Raw genomic sequence first — 19,708 nt, forward strand, 5'->3', positions numbered from 1 at the left:
CTTCTGTGCTAGATGGAGAAATCCCAGTTGTAAAACACCTCACAACGAAACACAGCTCTGAACCGGGACGCCGAACACATTCGTGCAGCTCCTGTGTGCTGTCTCATTTCGTGAAGTATTTTTGGCATTTTAGTCTCGTCTCTCCGGCAGGATGTCTCTTAGACCCAGGGAGTGTGTTAAGGGCTCATTGAAGGCTCCCGAAAAGTTCCGAAGTGGTTGCTGTGGCCACATCGTCTGCCCCAGTCACTGGCTTGAGGCCCTAAATGCCCGTGGGACTGAACTTGGGAATGGGGTACATAAGGGGGTAACAGGTTAAAGGAGGTGGTGAGTGTGGGGCCCTCATAGGACAGGACTGGTGTCCTCGTGAGAAGAGACACCAGAGTGCTCTCTCCCTCTGCCCCTCTCCCCTCCTCCTCCCTTCCTCCCTCCCTTCCTCTCCCTCCCTCTCTCTCTTCCCTCCCTCCCTCCTCGCCCTCTTCACCTCTCTTCCCTCCCTCCCTCCTCGCCCTCTTCGCCTCTCTTCCCTCCCTCCCTCCTCCCCCTCTTCGCCTCTCTTCCCTCCCTCCCTCATTCCCTCTCCCCCTCCCTCCCTCCCTCCGCACATCCACAGAGCCCCTGGGAGGGCACAGTGAGACAGCAGCCCCCTGCAAGCCTGGAGAAGAGGCGTCAGAAGGACACCTTCCCACTGGCACCTGGCTCTGGGCACCTGGCCCCCAGACTGTGAGGACACACGTCTGTGTTTCAGCCCCTGTCTGCGGTCCTTTGTCACGGGGCCGAGCAGACCATGCCTCAGCCATTTCAAACGCTGCAGGGCTGTGTCACTGTCCTGTCCTCGTGGATGAACCACGTCACGAAGACTGGCTCCCGTCCAGCTCCAGTCTCAGGAGACACAAGGTCACCCTCTGCCCTGTGTCCCTGTGCCTAGCCAGCCTGCCTCCGTTCCCCTCTGTGCCTCGGACGGCAGCATCTGCCCGCCACCCTCCCGGCCCGGCTCCACGGCCGGTGGCACGGCTTCACCGGAACGAGTAAAGATGTTCTTTGACCGCCCCCCTTAACATGACGAGTGGCCCTTCCCTTGAGTCCTCTGTGGCCCACCCTCAGCCCCCTGCCTGGCGGGGGCCGTGGGCACAGCCCGACCTACGCAGGCCTGCCAGAGCGCGCACGGCGCCTGGTCGCTTTGGAGCTCGGAGGAACCACGAAAGGTTTCTTGAGCGATACTGGGTTTCGATTATTCTATACGCCACCCCACTGCCGTGCCATCACCTGCCAGATCATTCTGAAAATTACTCCTGGTTACTGCCGGGGTGCACTCTCACCTGCTGTGTCTACAACGCGCGTTCCCTCTGGGAGGTGCGTGCGGTGAGCAGTCAGAGCCGGGAGAGGGGAAGGGCGGGAGCCACTGGGGTTGACAGCCCGCCCAGCTGTCCCCAGGAGGGCCCCGTCGGGCCACGGCCGCCTCTGGGGCGATTCTCGCCCCTCCCGTGGCTGGCACTGAGCGCCCCCCGGAACCACGCAGGTGCCTGGAACACAGGTGAGCGGAGGGACGTGGCCTTTGTCCCCAGGGGACTTCTGGAAGGAGGGGGCCCACGTTCTAATCCCACCAGCCCTGGGAGCCAAGCGAGTGTGAGTCCCGCCTGAGGTTGACTGGGACCCGCTGAAATTAAAGTGGGGACAGCCAGGGTCCCTGGGTGGCTCAGTCGGTTGAGCAGCCGACTTCAGCTCAGGTCATGATCTCACAGTCTGTGAGTTCGAGCCCCGCATCGGTGTCTGTGCTGTCAGCTCAGAGCCCGGAGCCTGCTTCGGATTGTGTGCCTCCCTCTCTCTCTGCCCCTCCCCTGCTCATGCTCTCTCTCTCTCACTCTCAAAAATAAACATTAAAAGAAATTTTTAATAAATAAGTAAAATGGGAACAGCTGCTATCCCGCCCTCACACCCCCCCCCCCCGCCCCATCAGCTGCTCCTTGGTTTCCATGGCAACTTCAACCCGGTCCTCCTTGTCTATCCTGGGGTCTCGGGCGTTAGGGCTGAGTCATGACAGTGTGACTCCTCTGGTGTTCCCAGTGGTGACACACACTTACGTGACGACACATTGTGATTTCATCTCCACTCGTGGTCGCTGTTTAATGTTTATTTTGAGAGAGAACATGTGAATGTGCACGGTGGGGAGGGGCAGAGAGAGAGAGAGAGAGAGAGAGAGAGAGAAGGAGAGAGAATCCTAGGCAGGCTCCACCCTCAGTGCGGAGGCTGACTCGGGACTCGATCTCACAACCCCGGGATCGTGACCTGAGCCGATATCGAGAGTCTGCCCCTGTTCACCTCCACTTCTAAGCAAAGGTGAAGCGTTACCCCGTGCGCCTTTTACGGTGAACTTAAAGTATAGAGGGAAATGCAGTTCAAAGGTAACACAAAATCCACTTGCATAAGGTACAAAAACACGCAAACAAAACAACTTTCAGAAGACAGCCCCCTGGCTGGAAAGGGCCCCGGGGAGGCCACGGGGTCCCGTGTGCTCCGGTTTCGATCTGGGCTCTGATCACAAGGGGACGCTCCGTGCGAAAGTTCCCCAAGCTGATGCGCTCAGTACACTTTCCCGTGTGCACGTGACGCCCCGTAAAGAGTGAAAGCTGAAAGCAGCGTTAACGGAAGGAAGGCTGGGTCGTAAGCGGGGAGACTCTGCAGCGTCTGCCCGGGCCGTGTCTCCCGGCCTCCAGACGCTTCCGCCGAGTGCGCAGGGCAGGGGGGTGCCCGACTGTGGGTCCCTGCCGCGTCAGAAAGCCTGCATTTCACAGAACCCAGACCGCAGCGGGTGCCACCTTCTCTCAGGGGCGGGGCTCAGGGCCAGGACAGCCCAGCAAACTGTCCCTTTGAAAGCGGGCGTCTCGGGCAGGACGACCCGCGCAAGGCTCCCAGCCTGGCTGGCTGGAGAACAATGTCTGGCCTCTTGACGTCTCCCACCGCCTTTCCCATTTTCACGCGCATTGCCCTTTAACCCTGGGAAACCTGGCAACACGGCAGGGTTTTCACCAAAAAGGCATCTCGGCGACTCTGCAGGAGCCCTGGAGGGGCCGAGGGGCAGAGCAGGTGTGGCGTCCTGAGGCCGCATGGGGGCAAGGGACGACGCTGTGTGGGGCAAGTGCGTGAGGCCACGGGTGCCCGGGTGGTTTTATGGGAGGGTGCCAAAGCCAGCCGGGCAACGTGATGAACGGATCGTTATTTTCAGTCTCCCCACCTATAAAATGTTAACGCTAAATGCAGCTCGCCCGGTATCCTCTGGTAAGTGACGTTCGCCGTCGTTGGGGCTGATCCGCTACGAGGCTCGGGGGCCGGTCTGCTCGGGCTTGTCGTTCCTCCTGGAACCGGGTCAGGGCCTGTGGCCCGTCTGTGCCAGTTCCTTCGATTCATCTTCTGTCACGGTTTTCAGGGGTGTCTGGGCACAGCGGGGGCGGGAGGGGCGCTCACCGACACTGGCCCGTGGCAGAGGGCTGCCCCATGAAGATTCAGGACCCGTGAATGGAGCAGGTGGGGGGACAGCGCCCAGAGAACGAGCAGGGCCTCGCTACGGGGACGCCGTGTTTTATGGCCTTTCCTTTATGACAATTACCTAACGTCGTTCCTGATAAGAACACAAAATCCAAAGTCCGCCTCACTCTCGACGTCTTAGGATTTCTTGTCTTTTATTGAAATCCGAGTTAGTTAACATACGGTGTAATCCTGGGTCCAGGAGCAGAAGTCACGGTTCATCACCTGCATACGCACCCAGTGCTCATCCCAAAAAGTGCCTCCTCGAAGCCCGCCACCCACCTAGCCCATCCCCTGCCCTCAGCGTCTTAGCGTTTCGAAAGAGCAGCACCCTTGAGATTTGGTGCAAACCCCAAAAGACGGATTAGATGCGGGCGTCGCCGTCACGGTTCTGGGGCCTCCCCCGCACACGGGGAAGAACTCGGGACAAGACCCTCGGCTGCCCTGGCCCCTCTCCCCACATTCGCTGTCTGCCTTTGACAGCTCCCAGGTGTACCTATCCGTCCGGAATCCTCGCTCACACCCGCAGGTGGGCCTTCCCTGCCGTCTCCACCCGGCAGCCTTGCCCCACACGGCGGGACGGGCCGTTTCACATTTACCCTCGACTTTGATCTTCACCTCCCCCGTCAATAGGGATGTGCCCAGGGCAGGAACTGGGGTTTCTCCCCGTCTTTGCTACCGTCACATGCACCGCCTGACCCGGTCCCCGCTCACCAACATCTGCTGGTGAACAAACTGTTCACACAGAAGCGCGGGGAAGGCAAAACCCATCTACACCTTGTGATCGAGGACCCAGAGCCAAATCGCTCTGCTGGGCTCTCGGCCAGCGCATCCCCTGCAGATGTCTGCACCCAGAGCTCGGAAGGTCCAGCAGGTGCAGAGCCCCCTCCCTCCCTGTAACCTGAAGAACACTCTCATGCCTGTGTGGGGCCTGCCCTCATCCCCGGCCACACTGGGAGGCGGCCCGTGAGGACAGGTGTCATGGAGCAGCCCTGTGACAGGGAAGGGGCTGCGAGACACCACAGTCTCACGTGCCTGAGGTCCTGCAGGACGGGCCCCATCTAGCTCAGCAAGTGGTGTCTATGCACGTGTTTGCCCATATTTACTGCATTCACGATAATCGTAGCGGTAGACAGGCAGACTGTGGCTCACGATTGGACACAAGTTTAAGGATTCTCAGAGTTGGGCGCCTGGGTGGCTCAGTCAGTTGAGCACCCCACTCTTAATTTCAGCTCAGCTCATGACCCCAGGGTCATGGGATCAAGCCCCATGTCAAGTGCCTCATCGGGCTCCGAGCGGAGTGTGGAGCCTGCCTAAGATTGTCTCTCTCCCTGCTTCTCTGCCCCTCCCCCGCCTGTGCTATCTCTCTCTCTCTCTCAAATTAAAACAAATTTTTTTTTAAGGACTCCGAGTTAAAGTCAGAGAGACGATGGATGGATGGCACAGACAGAGTGAGACATGGAGAGGTGGGGCCCGGCTCGGAGAGAAATTTATCATCGCCCTGCAGACGAGTCAGAGACTCAGGCAGTGTTTGGTGATGGTGCGTGACTGTCCAGGTGTATGTGTGTTTCCGGGGAAAGAGAGGAAGGAGGGGGAGGGAGGAGACGAGAGAAACAGTGGGACAAAACATCGAGAGCAGCCCCTCGCACGTCCTGCTCTCAACAGGCCGTTACTGGGACAGCCGCCCCCGGACACTTCCACACGTTCCCCAGGCCCAGAGCGAGACAGGCCCAGGCCCAGGAACCCTGGGCTCCGAGACGGAAGCTACTGCAACAACCGACTGGCCCAGCTACTTGTGGCGCTCTCTCTGGTGCCCGAGGCCCTCCTCCCGGCCGGTTCCGGTCACAAGCCGCAGCCCGGGAGACCTTCCTCTGGCGCCCTGCCACAGGGCCGCCGGCCTCTCTCCGCTTTTCTAGGCCAGGGCTGCTCAGAAGCTGGGGGAGCCCCTGCACCAGCACGGTGACAGCCCACAATGAGGGGGCTCAGGGGGGGAGCAGCCGGGTCTGTCCAGTCTCCATCCTCTGGACGCACCCCGTGCGCCCAGCGCCTGTAGCCGTGACCTCAGCTGAGCCTGGGTGGCCTTCCTTGCTCCTGTTTCCCTCGCCCCGTCCCCCACTCCCGCTCCCCTGGCCGCCTCTCCAATCGCCCCCTTCTTTGAGAGGGACCCCGGCGAGCCCCCACGTAGCCCCGGACCTCGGAACCAGCAGGCGACACGTGATGACGCGATGGTACTGCTCATCGAAGGTTTGCGCTCCGATAAGTTGGAGCTGATCACGAATCGCGACGCGCTCCCTTCCTGACAGCATCACGGGCCTGTCTGAGGCCAAAAAGGAGAAATCAGGACGGCGGCGACCCAAGTCTGCCGCTGGCTCTCAGCAGCCTGCGGGAGCCGCGCCCTCAGGCAGGTGGGGACACCTCTCCGCACGCGGGGTCCCCATCCACGGAGGGGCCCACCTGGGGCTCCCCAGGGCAAGGACAGCAGCTGGGCCCCCCCAGCCCAGCTCCCGAGGGCCGCGCACCTCCTGCACACGGCACGGGGGCCGGGCAGGCAGCGTGCCCCAGTTTCTTGCAGATGCGCCCGATGCGGCGGAACGTTCAGAACGAAGCCCAGGGCCACAGCCCCATCGGGACGCCCGGCCGGCCGGTCCGTGGGCGCGCTCCCGCCCGGCAGGCCGGAGCGGGCCCACGCCCGAACCCAGCCGAGCCCTGTCCGGGCCACTGGTGGGCGGAGGTCGGCTGGCTCCCCTCCGCGCACAATGAAAGGATGCGGGCATTTCCAGGCATTGAGGGCCGCGGCGGGGGGCTCCAGCCCACACGTCTGTGCAGCCGTGGTGCAACTCCAGGCTGGGCCGGGAACCGGTCCACACGGCAGGCCGGAGACACGCTCGGCACGTCCACGGTCACCACCCAGGCCCACGTCGGCCCGTCACACCTGCCCCTGCTGAAGTCAGGCTGCCTCGGCCCCTCCATGCCGACCACCCGTGCGGCCGGGAGGTGCCTCCCAGGACCCTGTCCAGCGGCTCCCGAGTGTCAGCGGTCCCTTTTGTAAAACGGGGTGGGGGGCCAACTACACAAACGCTGGGACGGCCCCTGGTCCCTCCCGCCACCCCTCTCGGCCTCTGTCTCCTGGACCCTCCACCTGACCTCTGTCCCTGCGGTGCCTCCCGGCGCTGGGCCCCTGGGGAACGAGTGTCCGCCCCACCTGCCTCCTTTCTTATCACGGGCCTCCTTCCAAAATGCTCTTCTGAGGGATTTTTGAAGAGTAGATCGCGTACTTCTTCAGTTAAGAAAATGACGTCTCAGACCCCCCGGGCGGCTCAGTCGGTTAAACGTCCGACTCTTGACCTCAGCTCAGGTCGTGATCTCACAGTGTGTGGGTTCGAGCCCCGCACCGGGCTGTGTGCCACAGCACGGAGACCGCTTCCGATTCTCTCTCCCTCCCTCTCTCTCTGTCCCTCCCCTGCTCACGATCTCTGTCTCTCCGGCTCTCTCTCAACATCAGAAAAAAAAAAAAAAGAAAAGGCCTCCTGCTTTACCACATCGCCCACCACCTCCAAGACTTGGCGCGATGTCGGAAGGTGCGTGGGGCCAGAAGAGGGGGCAGGAAACAAAGCCTCGGCGGCCGCCAAATGCTGGCATTCTGCTTGATTCTCACACTATCATTAGCCAGCAGGGGCTGACAGCCCCACGTTACGGGGGAGGACACTGTCGGGAGGGTGCAGGACATAACCAGGCGGCCGGCCCGATTGGAGCCACAGAAGCAGTAACAGGAGGGCTGCCCGCCCCTCGGAACTTCCTCCACCGGCAATGAGGCCTTCGGAAAGTCCGCGACGTTTATACAGGACCTCAAGGCAGGGCAGGTGTGGAAGTCACTCCAGCCCGCCCCCATCAGACACGTCTCATCCGTTACGGCCAGACAGCCTATGAAGCCACTCTGCTCAGCTAACAAATATTCTTTACATCATGTTCTATTGTTTAAGCCATAACCATCATAAATATAAACAGGTACGGGGGGAAATTGGTCACAGACTGAACAGGAAGCTCAACTCTTCACCAATAAACCAAAACTCCCATCCAAGCACCCATCTTCCGGGGGTGGGGCTTGCAAGAAAACCTCCAGAAGCACACCAGAAAGTCATTTTTCTTTTTTTTTTTTAATTGTTTTTAATGTTTATTTATTTTTGAGACAGAGAGAGACAGAGCATGAACGGGGGAGGGGCAGAGAGAGAGGGAGACACAGAATCTGAAGCAGGCTCCAGGCTCCGAGCCGTCAGCCCAGAGCCCGACGCGGGGCTCGAATTCACGGAACGCGAGATGGTGACCTGAGCCGAAGTCGGACGCTTAACCGACTGAGCCACCCAGGCACCCCAAAAGTCATTTTTCAAGGAAACTAACATTAAGGAGAATTTGGTGGTTGGGGTGCTTTCCTTAAACAGAAGTTACAAGGAAATGTTCTGACAAAAAGAAGTGCTGTTTCATGTGGCTTAATATTTCGTGATCTCCCCGTGAAATTTTTACAAGAAGGTCTGGTAAGAATTTTTAAACGCCATAAACCCTGGTAGGGGTAGTGATGTTATGGTGTGTGATCAATATCCAATATTGGCAGACATCCAGGAGGTGAGGAAGAAGATATAAAAGGGATCCTGCCCTCTCTTCAAATAGAAACTGGAAACAGAAGAGAATACAACAGTATTACTGAGGCTCGGGGCAGAATTTGTTATTGAAAAATAATGCATCATCATTAATATTGTGTCAGAGTCCCATAGCAGGTCGAACCTCAGAAGCCAATTTTTATCTCCCAGTGAGAGTGATTTTTCATTTTCTTTTCATCAGCTGGTCACAGTTGAGTCTTCTATTTCCTGCAAACTACAATCAGAAAACACGGTGAGAATTGCAAGCACTGGACATTCTTTGGTAGTATCTTTTTTCTTAAAAACATTTGCAATACTGCACCAAGTGTGCTTTCGACGGCTAAAATTTTAAATACGTACGGACGCCAGTTACTGGGACCACCTACACGAAAGTGTAAGTCTTAGTCTATCATCTGGAAATGTCTAAAGAGTTGACTTGAAAAGAGAAAAATGCAAAAAAAAAATGCATTTACTTTTCATCTAGCTGCTTGTCTTGTAAATATCCGCGCCATGGGCTGTTGAGATATAATTACAAGTACCAACTGAAACCTAAAAAGAAAAGTAATGATTGGCTAACAAACATTCATAGTTTTTAGTACGTTGGTGTCAGGAAGGAAGGATACTTTTGAGGGACTAGCATTTGGCAAGGTGACCTAGCACCTCCTCCAATCCTCACGCAAAACGCTGATGGCGGTCCGTGACAAGAAGCGTGTGAGGGCTCCGCCTCCTTGCAAGTAACAGGTCAGCCTGGCGAGGTGCCAGAAGGCGCTGGCAGAAGACACGAGCTTCCTGGCTCAGAGACAAAGGGCTTTGTTGTCCCCAGCAAAGCAGGCAGCATGAGCCTCACCTCCCCCTCTGTCCCCTGCTCTCTATGTGCCATGGGGTGCTGTAGGGTTTGGGGAGATGCTGCACAGGCGGTGGGTCTGTGCCACAGCTGACCAGCTCCAAGCGTAGGAACTCTCACTCTTCTCTAACCTACTCTTTGCCCCACAGGGAGACATTATCTTTATTGCACAGGACGCTGACTAAATCTGCCCCTTGCTGATGAGGGGATGTTTAAAATTTCAATGACAGACTTATTACCATCAACCCTTTTAACCATGCCTGGCATTATCATTCTGCATTTTTCACAGGTAGAACATGAAATACAGAAAGTAAACGAGCAGTAGGGATGCCTGGGTGGCTCAGTCGGTTAAGCGTCCGACTTCAGCTCAGGTCATGATCTCACAGTCTGTGAGTTCGAGCCCCGCATCGGGCTCTGTGCTGATGGCTCGGAGCCTGGAACCCGCTTCGGATTCTGTGTCTCCCTCTCTCTCTGCCCCTCCCCTGCTCATGCTCTGTCTCTCTCTGTCTCAAAAATAAAAATTAAAAAAAAAAGAAAGAAAGTAAATGAGCAGTAGAATCGAAATTATAGCATGTGTCAGGGACATCCTTAAAGTGTTGGGTCACCGCTTTAGAACGCAAGGCCAAGCAGGAACCACTTCTGTCCCCATGATCTCTCACCTCTTCAGACCACTTGACTTTTTTTTTTTTAAATATATATTTTTTTAATGTTAATGCTTATTTATTTTTGAGAGAGAGACAGAGACAGAGAGAGACAGAGCATGAGCAGGGAAGGGGCGGAGACAGAGGGAGACACAGAACCCTAAACGGGCTCCAGGCTGGGCTCCAGTCTCCGAGGTGTCCGCACAGCCCGACGCGGGTCTCGAACTCACAGGCCGTGAGATCATGACCTGGGCCGAAGTCGGGCACTTAACCGACTGAGCCACCCAGGTGCCCCAGACCACTTGACTTTTAATGCTACAGCATGTGACGCCTGAATCAGGCACGCTGTGCGGTTTTCTTGCTTGTAAAGCCAATAATATTATATACAAAAATGTTGATAATTTGGTAATCTAACTGAAAAAATTTGATTTCTGAACAAATTTTATGTCATTGTTATATGTACGTTTCTGCAGGGTTTTGTTTTTGTTTTTTGTTTTTTTTTCTAACCAGGAAACACTTTTTTTTTAAGTTGTATTTAAACTTAGAATTGTAGCTTATTTTTAGACATGGAGAAAGATTTTACCCAAGAGAAATACATGGTTTTATTCCCAGTGTTGATGGCTCTGATTTACTTCCAAAATGTACACCATTTTTTTTTAAAGAAGCAAAATTGCCAAAATTAAATGTCTTAAAAAGGATCAGAAAGAAAAAAGTAACCAGATTTTTCCTCAGCGCAACCACCTCAAGAAGTGAAAACCACAACAGGAAACCACTCTGACCAAGCACACGACATTTGCTGTGTATATAACATGATTTGGGTTGCAGATAAGTAGAATCTTCTTCTCTTGCTTTATTGAGGTATAATTAACATACAGTGAATTACACATATCAATTTGATCCTTTTTCTCCCCTCCCAGATATATGTTTTGTAAATATTTCTCCATCCAGACTTGTGTAGAATCCTGACATCTCAATAAAACTCAAACATAAATGTTTTCAACTCAAAACTTCTTAAATTGGCTATGAAGTTTTACATTTTTAATTTGTATAGAAAAGCAAGGTATGTTCTATTTTTAACTAAAACTTTTCAATTTAATAATTATATCCTAGGGACGCCTGGGTGGCTCAGTCAATTAAGCATCCAACTTCGGCTCAGGTCATGATCTCACGGTTCATGGGTTCCAGCCCCGCCTCGGGCTCTGTGCTGACAGCTCGGAGCCTGGAGCCTGCTTTGGATTCTGTGTCTCCCTCCCTCTGCTCCTTCCCTGCTCACTCTCTCTCTCTCAAAAAAAGTGAATAAACATTAAAAAAAATTTTTTTTAATAAGCAAAAGACTTCAAGAGGCACTTCACAAAATAGGATATCCAAATGGTCCATAAATATGTGAAAAGATGGTAATTCTCATAAAAACGAGAATTAAAATAATAAGATATCATGATACAGACACCAGAATGGCTACAAACAGACAACACCAGCTGTTACCATGCTGATGGGAACGTGCAGTGATTCGGGCACTTTGGAAAACAGGCGGTATCCTCTGAATGTGTGTGCTTGTGTGCACTGTGACCTTAGCAATGACGCCCCAGGCACACACCCAGCCAACACGCCTACTCGTGGTGCGCGTAAAGGCTCCTACAAAACTATTCGGCACTATCCTTTTTTAAATTTTTTTAATTTTTAGTGTTTTAGAGAGAGAGCGAGAGCACATGAGTGGGGGAGAGAGGCAGAGGGAGAGACAGAGACAGAGACAGAGAGAATCTTAAGCAGGCTCCAGGCTCAGTGCAGGGCCTGATGCAGGACTTACTGCCACGATCCTGGGATCACGACCCGAGCTGAAATCAAGAGTCGGATGCTCCGCTGACCGAGCCCCCCAGGCGCCCCCAGAGCAGCACGACTCTCAACTGGCAGAAACTGGTAATCATCCAAATGGTCTCTAACAGTAGAAATGACTGCAGATCCTATGATGGGATTGTGCCCAGCAGTTAATATGAAAAAGCCCCACCCCCACTTTGATTCTCTTTTTATATATTTCTAAAACAAGGCAAATTAATCTGTGATACCAGGAATCAGGATAGTGTTTCACTCTGACAAGGAATGGAGGGGACTCATTGAGAAGAGATGTGAGGGGGGCTTCCGGGGTATTAGGAATACTCGGTCGTTTTGTCTTATTTTATAAACTGGTATGTTCGTGTGGGGTTAACTGAGCTGTGCGCTTATGTGCCTTCAACATAAAGGTTACAAGTACCCCTAGGGTCCTATATTGGGAGAAACATGAGTGTGACAGCAAGCATGATGTGGGAGTTCAGAGGAGAGACTCTTACCAACCACGACAGCGGCCTGGGAAGGGACGAGACGGGAAAGAAGGAGAAGGAGCCAGGATCCCGACGCTGCTGCACCTGCAGGCAGAGACGCAGGTGAGTGTGGTCCAGCCTTGGCCTCCGTGGGGTGAGATTCCTGCTCCGCGCTCCGTGCCCTTCTCCGGGACCCGCTGAGTGTCCTCATTAATTCATCATTGTGCTTTTCCCCAGGATATGCGGAACTGTCTGCTTCACTCTGAGTCAGTGCACGTGTAAGCTAAAGACAGTAATTCAGCTTCTGTCCCTACAGCTGTCCCTCGGGGACCCAGTCTGGGCTTGGTTCTTGACCCTACACCTTGCCTATCAAATTGTCCAAATACGTCAGGGGCTTTCCTGTGGCCAACTTGCTGGACCTTTCAGAAAGAGTCCCAATTACAGATGTTTCCAAATATTGAATTCTTGGTTTGCCAGTAGAAAACTTCGAGAATGTCATTTTGGACTAAAACTCTTTCTTCTGGGCCAACTATCCTTGCCCTCCCAGAAGAGCTGTGAGATCTGAGGCCTTTTTGTTTTTGACAAGTACAGTGAAGTCAAGCCTGATGAGAAGCAGATACTCCCTCTTCGTTTACTTCTGTGACTTTATCCCTATTTGTTAGCTAATACTGTACATATCTAGGCTTTAAATTAGTGTTTCGTCATGTGTCACCTCTCATTTTGATTTTTTTCAACCATTTAAAAACAGCAAGCAGGCTGGATCCCTGGCTTAAAATATTAACCTTTGTTCATATTAATGCAAGGTGTATGTGGCCTCAGAAATAAGGGTCACTTGTGAAAATGCAGACTTGTGGTGTAGAAAGTCGTACGAGACTAAAAGTATTTAGAATGTACTTTTTTTAATATGGAACTCACCTTGCTTTGCCACCCCTTAAATTGTCCTACAACAAGTAAACCACATTATTTGACTAAAAAAAAAATAATAGAAAGGGACATCTCTTCATGAATTTCTATATTTAAACAAATAGTTTTTAGCTAGAACATAATTATTTCACCCGTCATTGGGCATATGTCTGTCAGATACTTTGTTATGTACACTCTTGGCTACAGTCCCCCCCCCCAACCTTTTAAGTTTATTTACTTATTTTTGAGAGAGAGAGAGAGAGAGAGAGAGAGAGAGTGTATGGTCAAGTGGGGGAGGTGCAGGGAGAGAGGAAGAAAGAGAGAATCCCAAGCAAGCTCCACACTGCAGAGCCTGTCTCAGGGATCAAACTCATGAACCGTGAGATCATGACCTAAGCTGAGATCAAGAGTTGGACACTTAACCAACAGAGGCACCCAGGCACCCCAGCTACAGCCCCTTTTAATATTTTATTTTTTCGGGGCACCTGGGTGGCTCAGTCAGGTAAGTGTCCTACTTTGGCTCAGGTCATGATCTCAGGGTTCATAGGTTCGAGCCCCATTTTGGGCTCTGTGCTGACAGCTCGGAGCCGGGAGCCTGCTTCGGATTCTGTCTCCTTCTCTCTCTGCCCCTAACCCACTCACATTCTGTCTCTGTCTCTCTCAAAAATAAACATTTAAAAAAATAAAAAAAAAAAAGATGCTAGTGATGTCTTAAGTTTCTCAAGGAAATTGCAACCTCTATAATGAAGGTATGTTTATTCATTTCATCCTTAATACTTCGGCAAATCTGCATCAAACAAACAAAAACGCTTGAAATAAAAATCTGTCATATATTTCAAAATAGTTAGATATTCAGGTCAAAAGTAACTGGAGACATATTTGAACAACAAACATTTTTTTATTCTATTATTTTTTACTTTTCTGATAATTGTTTTTAAATAGATTTTTCAATTTAGGTAAAAATTCCACCTGAGGTTTGTTTTAGAAAGACATGAATATTAGAATGCAATAATTTAACCAAATTAATTCTACATTTTGCCTCATCAACTATCTGAAAAAGAAATATGTATCTGTGCCCTACTTTAGGAGAGATTAGGGGTGGGGCACCTGGGTGGATCCGTTGGTTGAGTGTCTGGTTTCAGCTCAGGTCACGATCTCACGGTTAGTGGGTTCGAGCCCCACGTCGGGCTCCGTGCTGACGGCTCGGAGCCTGGTGCCTGCTTTGGATTGTGTCTGCCTCTTTCTCTGCCCCTCTCTGCTCGAGTTCTCTCTCTCCCTCTCAAAATTAAATAAACATCCAAAAAATTGTAAATGAATAAATAAATCTCTTTAAAAAAATAGAAGAGATTATACTTTGGGGCACCTGGGTGGCTCAGTTGGTTAACTGTCCAACTCTTGATTTCGGCTCAGCCCACGAGCTCACAGTTCATGGGCTCAAGAACCACACTGCCAGTGTGGAGCCTGCTTGGGACTCTCTCTCTCTCTCTCTCTCTCTCTCTCTCTCTCCCTCTGCCCCTCCCCTGCTCGAGCTCTCACGCTCTCTCTCTCCCCCCAAAACTAAATAGATAAACATTAAAAAAGAGAGAGAGATTACACTTCAGCGAAAACATTGGGCAGAAAATTTGTGTAGTCTTGTAATTGTCCTACAAATAGCAGAAGACCAAATAAATCGTCTTCTCTGAAATTACATCAGGGTTTGTACATTTGCAACGCCAGGAAGAGGGAAGATCTCAACACTGACATTGAAACTGGACGTTGAGGCTGGACATTGCAAGCATGCAGCTCGCTTAACTTTCAGGGTCCTGAGCATCCTGCCAATTGCTCAGATGAGAAAACTGGGCTTCAGAGGGATGCTTGGCCACTCACGGCCAACGGCGGGCAGATGACATTCAACCTCAGGTCTGTGTGAGCCTAAGACCGTGCTCAGCACTTGTGTGGTGGCGCAAGTTGTCCCACGGTAGTAGCCACCCCCCACTTCCAGGGCTCAATACCCACCGTGGGCCCCGGTGGCCCTGCAGGGCTGCTCGTGGCTGAGACTGGGCTGCTCCGTGTCTCGGCTCCCCCGCTCCTGCACGGGCACTGCAGCCAAGGAAGACAGAGCTGGCCGGTCACTCACTGGCTCTTAAACACTTCCACCCGGAAGCAACACCCTGCTTCCGTACCGTCTCGTTACCCGGAACAAGTCATGTGGCCATGCCTGACATCACAGGGGTGGAAGGTGACATTCTGGTGCTCAGTAGAGGAAAATCAAGACCAGCCAACAGCACTGACGTCTAGGGAAATGGTTAGGATTTCACCGAGTGGGTACGAGAGGGGGTCTTCCCAGTGGAGGGAAGATTCGAGCAAAGCTGGGGAGGTGGGGGAGCAGAGGCAAGTTCGTAAGACGGAGAGGGAGCGATTTGTTTGAACTCACCTGTGAAATAGTAGGAAACTGAGCTAACAAAACGAGCTGGGCTGAGCTGACTGACTGTGAGGGTGTCATTAGGGTGAAAATCGCTATGACACGATGGCAGTGGTGCATTAGGAAGATCGGACAGGTTTGACATCGGGGGGAGGGTGCAACAAGACCCCAGGAGGGCACCGTGACAGAGGACTGCCAGCGTCAGGAAACCGGAAGGACATGCAAAGTGAAAAAGGAGGGAGTTGGGGACAACCCTGAGATCCGGGTGACAAGCCTCCGAGTTGGAAAAGGCACGTGATGGGCCGGGGGTGGGGGGGTGCGGGCTGGAGAAAGAGGGGAAGGGGAGGGGATCGGCAATGAGACACTCGTGAGTCTCGGGGACGGAAAGGACTGGAAAGGCGGTTTCATAGTCTGGGGCAGGGGAGAGGAGCACGTGTCTTCTCCCACATATAGAAAACAGTTTAAAAATTCGCAGTAACGTACCAAATTCGTCACAGACATTGCGCTGTCATGAACACAGGGATCACACTTCACAGCCAAAACAACCACCACCCAGTCAGATGCTTACGACAGCATTCTCTCGCCTACATCCGTCCCAGGACCTTGCAGGCTTGCTGCGATGTTCTGAACAAATGGAATTGCTCATGCGGTGTCTTTTAATAATTAAAAATATGCATAAAAAGTTAAAATGTTACCGTGTTTCTTTTTTTCCGCACACATAAGCACGAATACTTCCGTGCTGTTCCACTTATGTTCACGTCTATTAAAAAAAACCTCCCCGCACGTCCCTTGCTGTCACGTACATTTTTAACCCCTACGGTGCCAGCGTTCGAATCAGGATGAAAACATCTCTGTAGCCGTAGACACTGGGCGAGTACATCCACGTACTTTAATTTGGACTGTGTGGGGTCTGCGTGTGGGCGGTCAGGTAATCGCCACCCTGATGTTCATTTCTCACCAGCGGAAACCGGGTCTCAGCTATAATGATCCCCTCACACTGTCCTACGATTAGTGTTAAGGGATAGATGTCAAACTTGGGAATTTGTCTCCCCCTCCCCCATGCTACTTTCTCATCCCAACACCTAGGTAACAGGTGCAGACTGGATTCCCATCCTGGTTCAGTGACATGAGGGAGACAGCCTCACCTAGGTGTGATTGCAGATGTGTGTGTCACAGCCTCAAGGTCAAGAAGGATCTAAAATGTCATCTAAGCCAGCGGTTGTCAGACCGACTGGAATCACTCAGGGAGACGTCAAATGCACAGATTCTGGATCTTGATTCTGTGTCTAGGGCTGAGCGAATGTGTAGGTTTAATAAGTCCCCTGGGGGCGCCAGGGTGGCTCAGTTGGTTGAGTGCCTGACTCTTGATTTTGGCTAAGGTCACAATCCCAGGGACGTGAGATAGAACCCCACGTCAGGCTCTTTGCTGAGCACAGAGCCTGCTTAGGATTCTCTCTCCCTCTCTCTCTCTCTCTCCCTCTGTCCCTCTCCCCACTGTGTGCACACACTTTCTCTCCAAATAAACATTTAAAAAAAATAATAAAAAATAAAAAAATAAAAAGTCCTCTGAAATGTGAACACAGACTTAATAGTCGATGACTGAAAAGCAATTGTTTTCAAATTATGACGGTATTAGGAAAATATGTATTTTTAACAGTCCTTGTCTTCTAAAGATACATTGGAAGCACTAATGGAATGAAATAATGCCTGACTATTGTCAGGGATGAGGAAAGAGGGTAGAGGGTACGTGACGCTGGCTGGGGTGACTGTGGGGACAGTGGTGTTTGGGACGGTCTGGGAGACCGCTATACTATTATGTCCACGGATATGGCCTTGAAAACTTTCTATCATATGAAAGCTACAAAAAAAATTAAAAAGCTCCCTAGGAAACCCTGATGACCACCAACTTTTGGAATCACAGTTGTAATCCAAGCACATCGCTAGCATTACAGAGGTTCCCTATAAGCTGGGCCGTTTGTGCTCAGCTATGGCATAGCGTGGTCTTCCTGCAGAAAACTCGCCGACGTGCCCTTCCGGCCAGTGGCGTCACATCAGGAAATCGTTTTATTGAAACAGGGCACTTAGAACACAGTTGACCCTTGATCAATGCAGGGGTCAGGCACGCCAGTGTCTCAGAGTTAGAAATACATGCATGATTTTTGACTTCCCCCAACCTTCTCCACTGATAGCCTACTGTTGGCCAGAAGCCTTCTGATTACATAACAGCTAACACATACTGCATATTATACGCATGATATAATGTCGTCTCACAATAAGGTGAGAGAAACGTAAATGTGATCGAGAACATCTCAAGGAAGACAGAACACATTTGTAGTACGGGACTGTAAAAAATCCACGTGTAAGCGGACCAGTGCCATTCAAGCCCACGCTGTTAAGGGTCTGGGGGACAGTGAAGTGAGTAGGGGCAAGGGTGTCCAGAAGTACACCTGTCCGAGCCCGAGCTTCCTCTTCTACGGTTTGCCCCTCACACACGAGGGGCGTGGTTTCTAGGTTCTCTGATTCTATCCTTTTTCCCACATCTGTAGTCTGTTCTGAAGTAATTATTAACATTTCCACTTTGACCTTGGCCTGGCGGTCTCACTGCTCTATAGCAGGTGGGGGGGGGGGGTACATTCTTTCATCCTGCCTGATGTTTGAGAGCACTTTCAATGTGAAGACTCATGTGTTTCTGACACTCTGGAAAATTCCCACCTTTTATTGCTTTAATTATGTTTCTCTGCCATTCTCTTCGCTTCTCTGGAATTCTAATTAGAGTAGACTGAGCTCTCCTAGCCCATTGCTCTTGTCCCTCGTTGGACCCCTATCTTCAAAAACCTCTTCCCGTTCTGTTTTCCAGATGCGTCCCTCAGCGTGTTTCTTCTTCCTTTTGTGTTTCCGCCAATCGCTACATTTATCATCTCTAGGATTTCCAGTTGGTTCTTTTTAAAAGTATGCTTGCTTTATTTCTGCCAGTTCTTTATTTCACAATTTCTTACCCCCTTCTATGAGTATTATCTCATCATATAGTTCTTTATGTTTCCTATACATGTATTTAAAGCTCTTTTCGGAATGTTTCATTATTTGTGTTTTATCTGGAGTGAATTCATCTTTCAACTGCTGCTTTGGATGGTCCTTTAGCATTTGGTTTTTGCACACATTTTGGAATTTGGGGCTGGTCAGCTCATCCTAGGTGGTGATTCTCACAGTCTCTCTCTCCCACTCTCGCAGCGCCCATGCCTCCCTCTGGCTAACAAAGGCCTTGACCTGGTCCAAGTGGGGCCCTCACCCTGGAGCAAGACGTGCTGTCCTGGCAGGAGGCATCCAGATACACCACCGCCTGGCTTAGCTCACCTCCTGTCAGAAGGCTGGGTCAGTGTTTCCTCCTCTCCCCGTGGGCACTGTCATTCCCACCACCCTACGGGACCTCAATTCCTTCCGGGATCGGCCTGCTCGGGGCCCCGGGTCCAGCAGGATGGCCCCTCCAGCTCCTTCCCACTGTTGTGCACTTCTGTCCAGATGCGGATCCTCAACGATGTCTGCGTTGTTTCCGGTACTCTCTAATTTTACATTTTCTCTGTCTTCCTCCTCTCATTGGTGTCTATTCAGAACAGGTGCACGTGCATGGCACCGGCGTTTCCACCACAAACACAACGCCATCCTGACCGAAGCCTTAGGCCACGATTTTCACTTTTCACAAAATTTTGCAACATTAGCACTTTTTAAAAACCGTTTTAACGTTTATTTATGAGAGAGAGAGAGAGAGAGAGAGAGAGAGAGAGGGAGAGAGCAGGGGAGGGCCAGAGAGAGAGGGAGACACAGAATCCGAAACAGGCTCCAGGCTCCGAGCTGTCAGCACAGAGCCCGACACGGGGCTCGAACTCATGAACGAACAGTGAGATCATGACCTGAGCTAAAGTCAGACGCTCAACCGACTGAGCCCCCCAGGCACCCCAAGCACTTTTGAAAATGTTGATGTTGTACTGCATTTCCAAAAGCAAACACTTATAATTTGGTACTTTTGACTTCCAGAGATGCTGGTGGATAAAGGAGAGGCCGGGGCGAAGTCCGGAGATATTCCACTTCTGGGTTTTCCATGAACAAACACGTTTCTCAACATTCACTTCTCTTGGTTTCTCCAGTTTTTACTGCTGGTAAAGCATTTACGTCCATGCTTCCTTCATTTGGCCTGTGTTTTTACTTGCTTAAATAAACTTTAATGGGAGTTTGCATTTAAAAATGTTTTCTAGCAGGGTGCCTGGCTGGCTCAGTCGGTTAAGCGTCCGACTTCGGCTCAGGTCACGATCTCGCGGTCCGTGAGTTCGAGCCCCGCGTCGGGCTCTGGGCTGACGGCTCGGAGCCTGGAGCCTGCTTCCGATTCTGTGTCTCCCCCTCTCTCTGCCCCTCTCCTGCTCATGCTCTGTCTCCGTCTCAAAAATAAATAAATAAAAAAACATTTAAAAAATTTAAAAATTTTTTTC

The 19,708-nt window shown here is 51.7% G+C and overlaps 1 long non-coding RNA gene across 1 annotated transcript; it reads left to right on the forward strand.

Moving 5' to 3' along the window:
* The first annotated feature begins 1,999 nt into the window (after window positions 1-1,999).
* LOC132667854 (uncharacterized) lies at window positions 2,000-6,534 on the forward strand. Its single transcript, XR_009605410.3, has 3 exons — window positions 2,000-3,133; window positions 4,923-5,059; window positions 5,185-6,534. It is a non-coding gene; the product is annotated as an uncharacterized LOC132667854 (long non-coding RNA).
* Window positions 6,535-19,708: the final 13,174 nt, after the last annotated feature.

The sequence above is a fragment of the Panthera onca genome, chromosome B2, assembly GCF_046562875.1.
Source record: "Panthera onca isolate mPanOnc1 chromosome B2, mPanOnc1 haplotype 2, whole genome shotgun sequence".
Classification (NCBI taxonomy): domain Eukaryota; kingdom Metazoa; phylum Chordata; class Mammalia; order Carnivora; family Felidae; genus Panthera; species Panthera onca.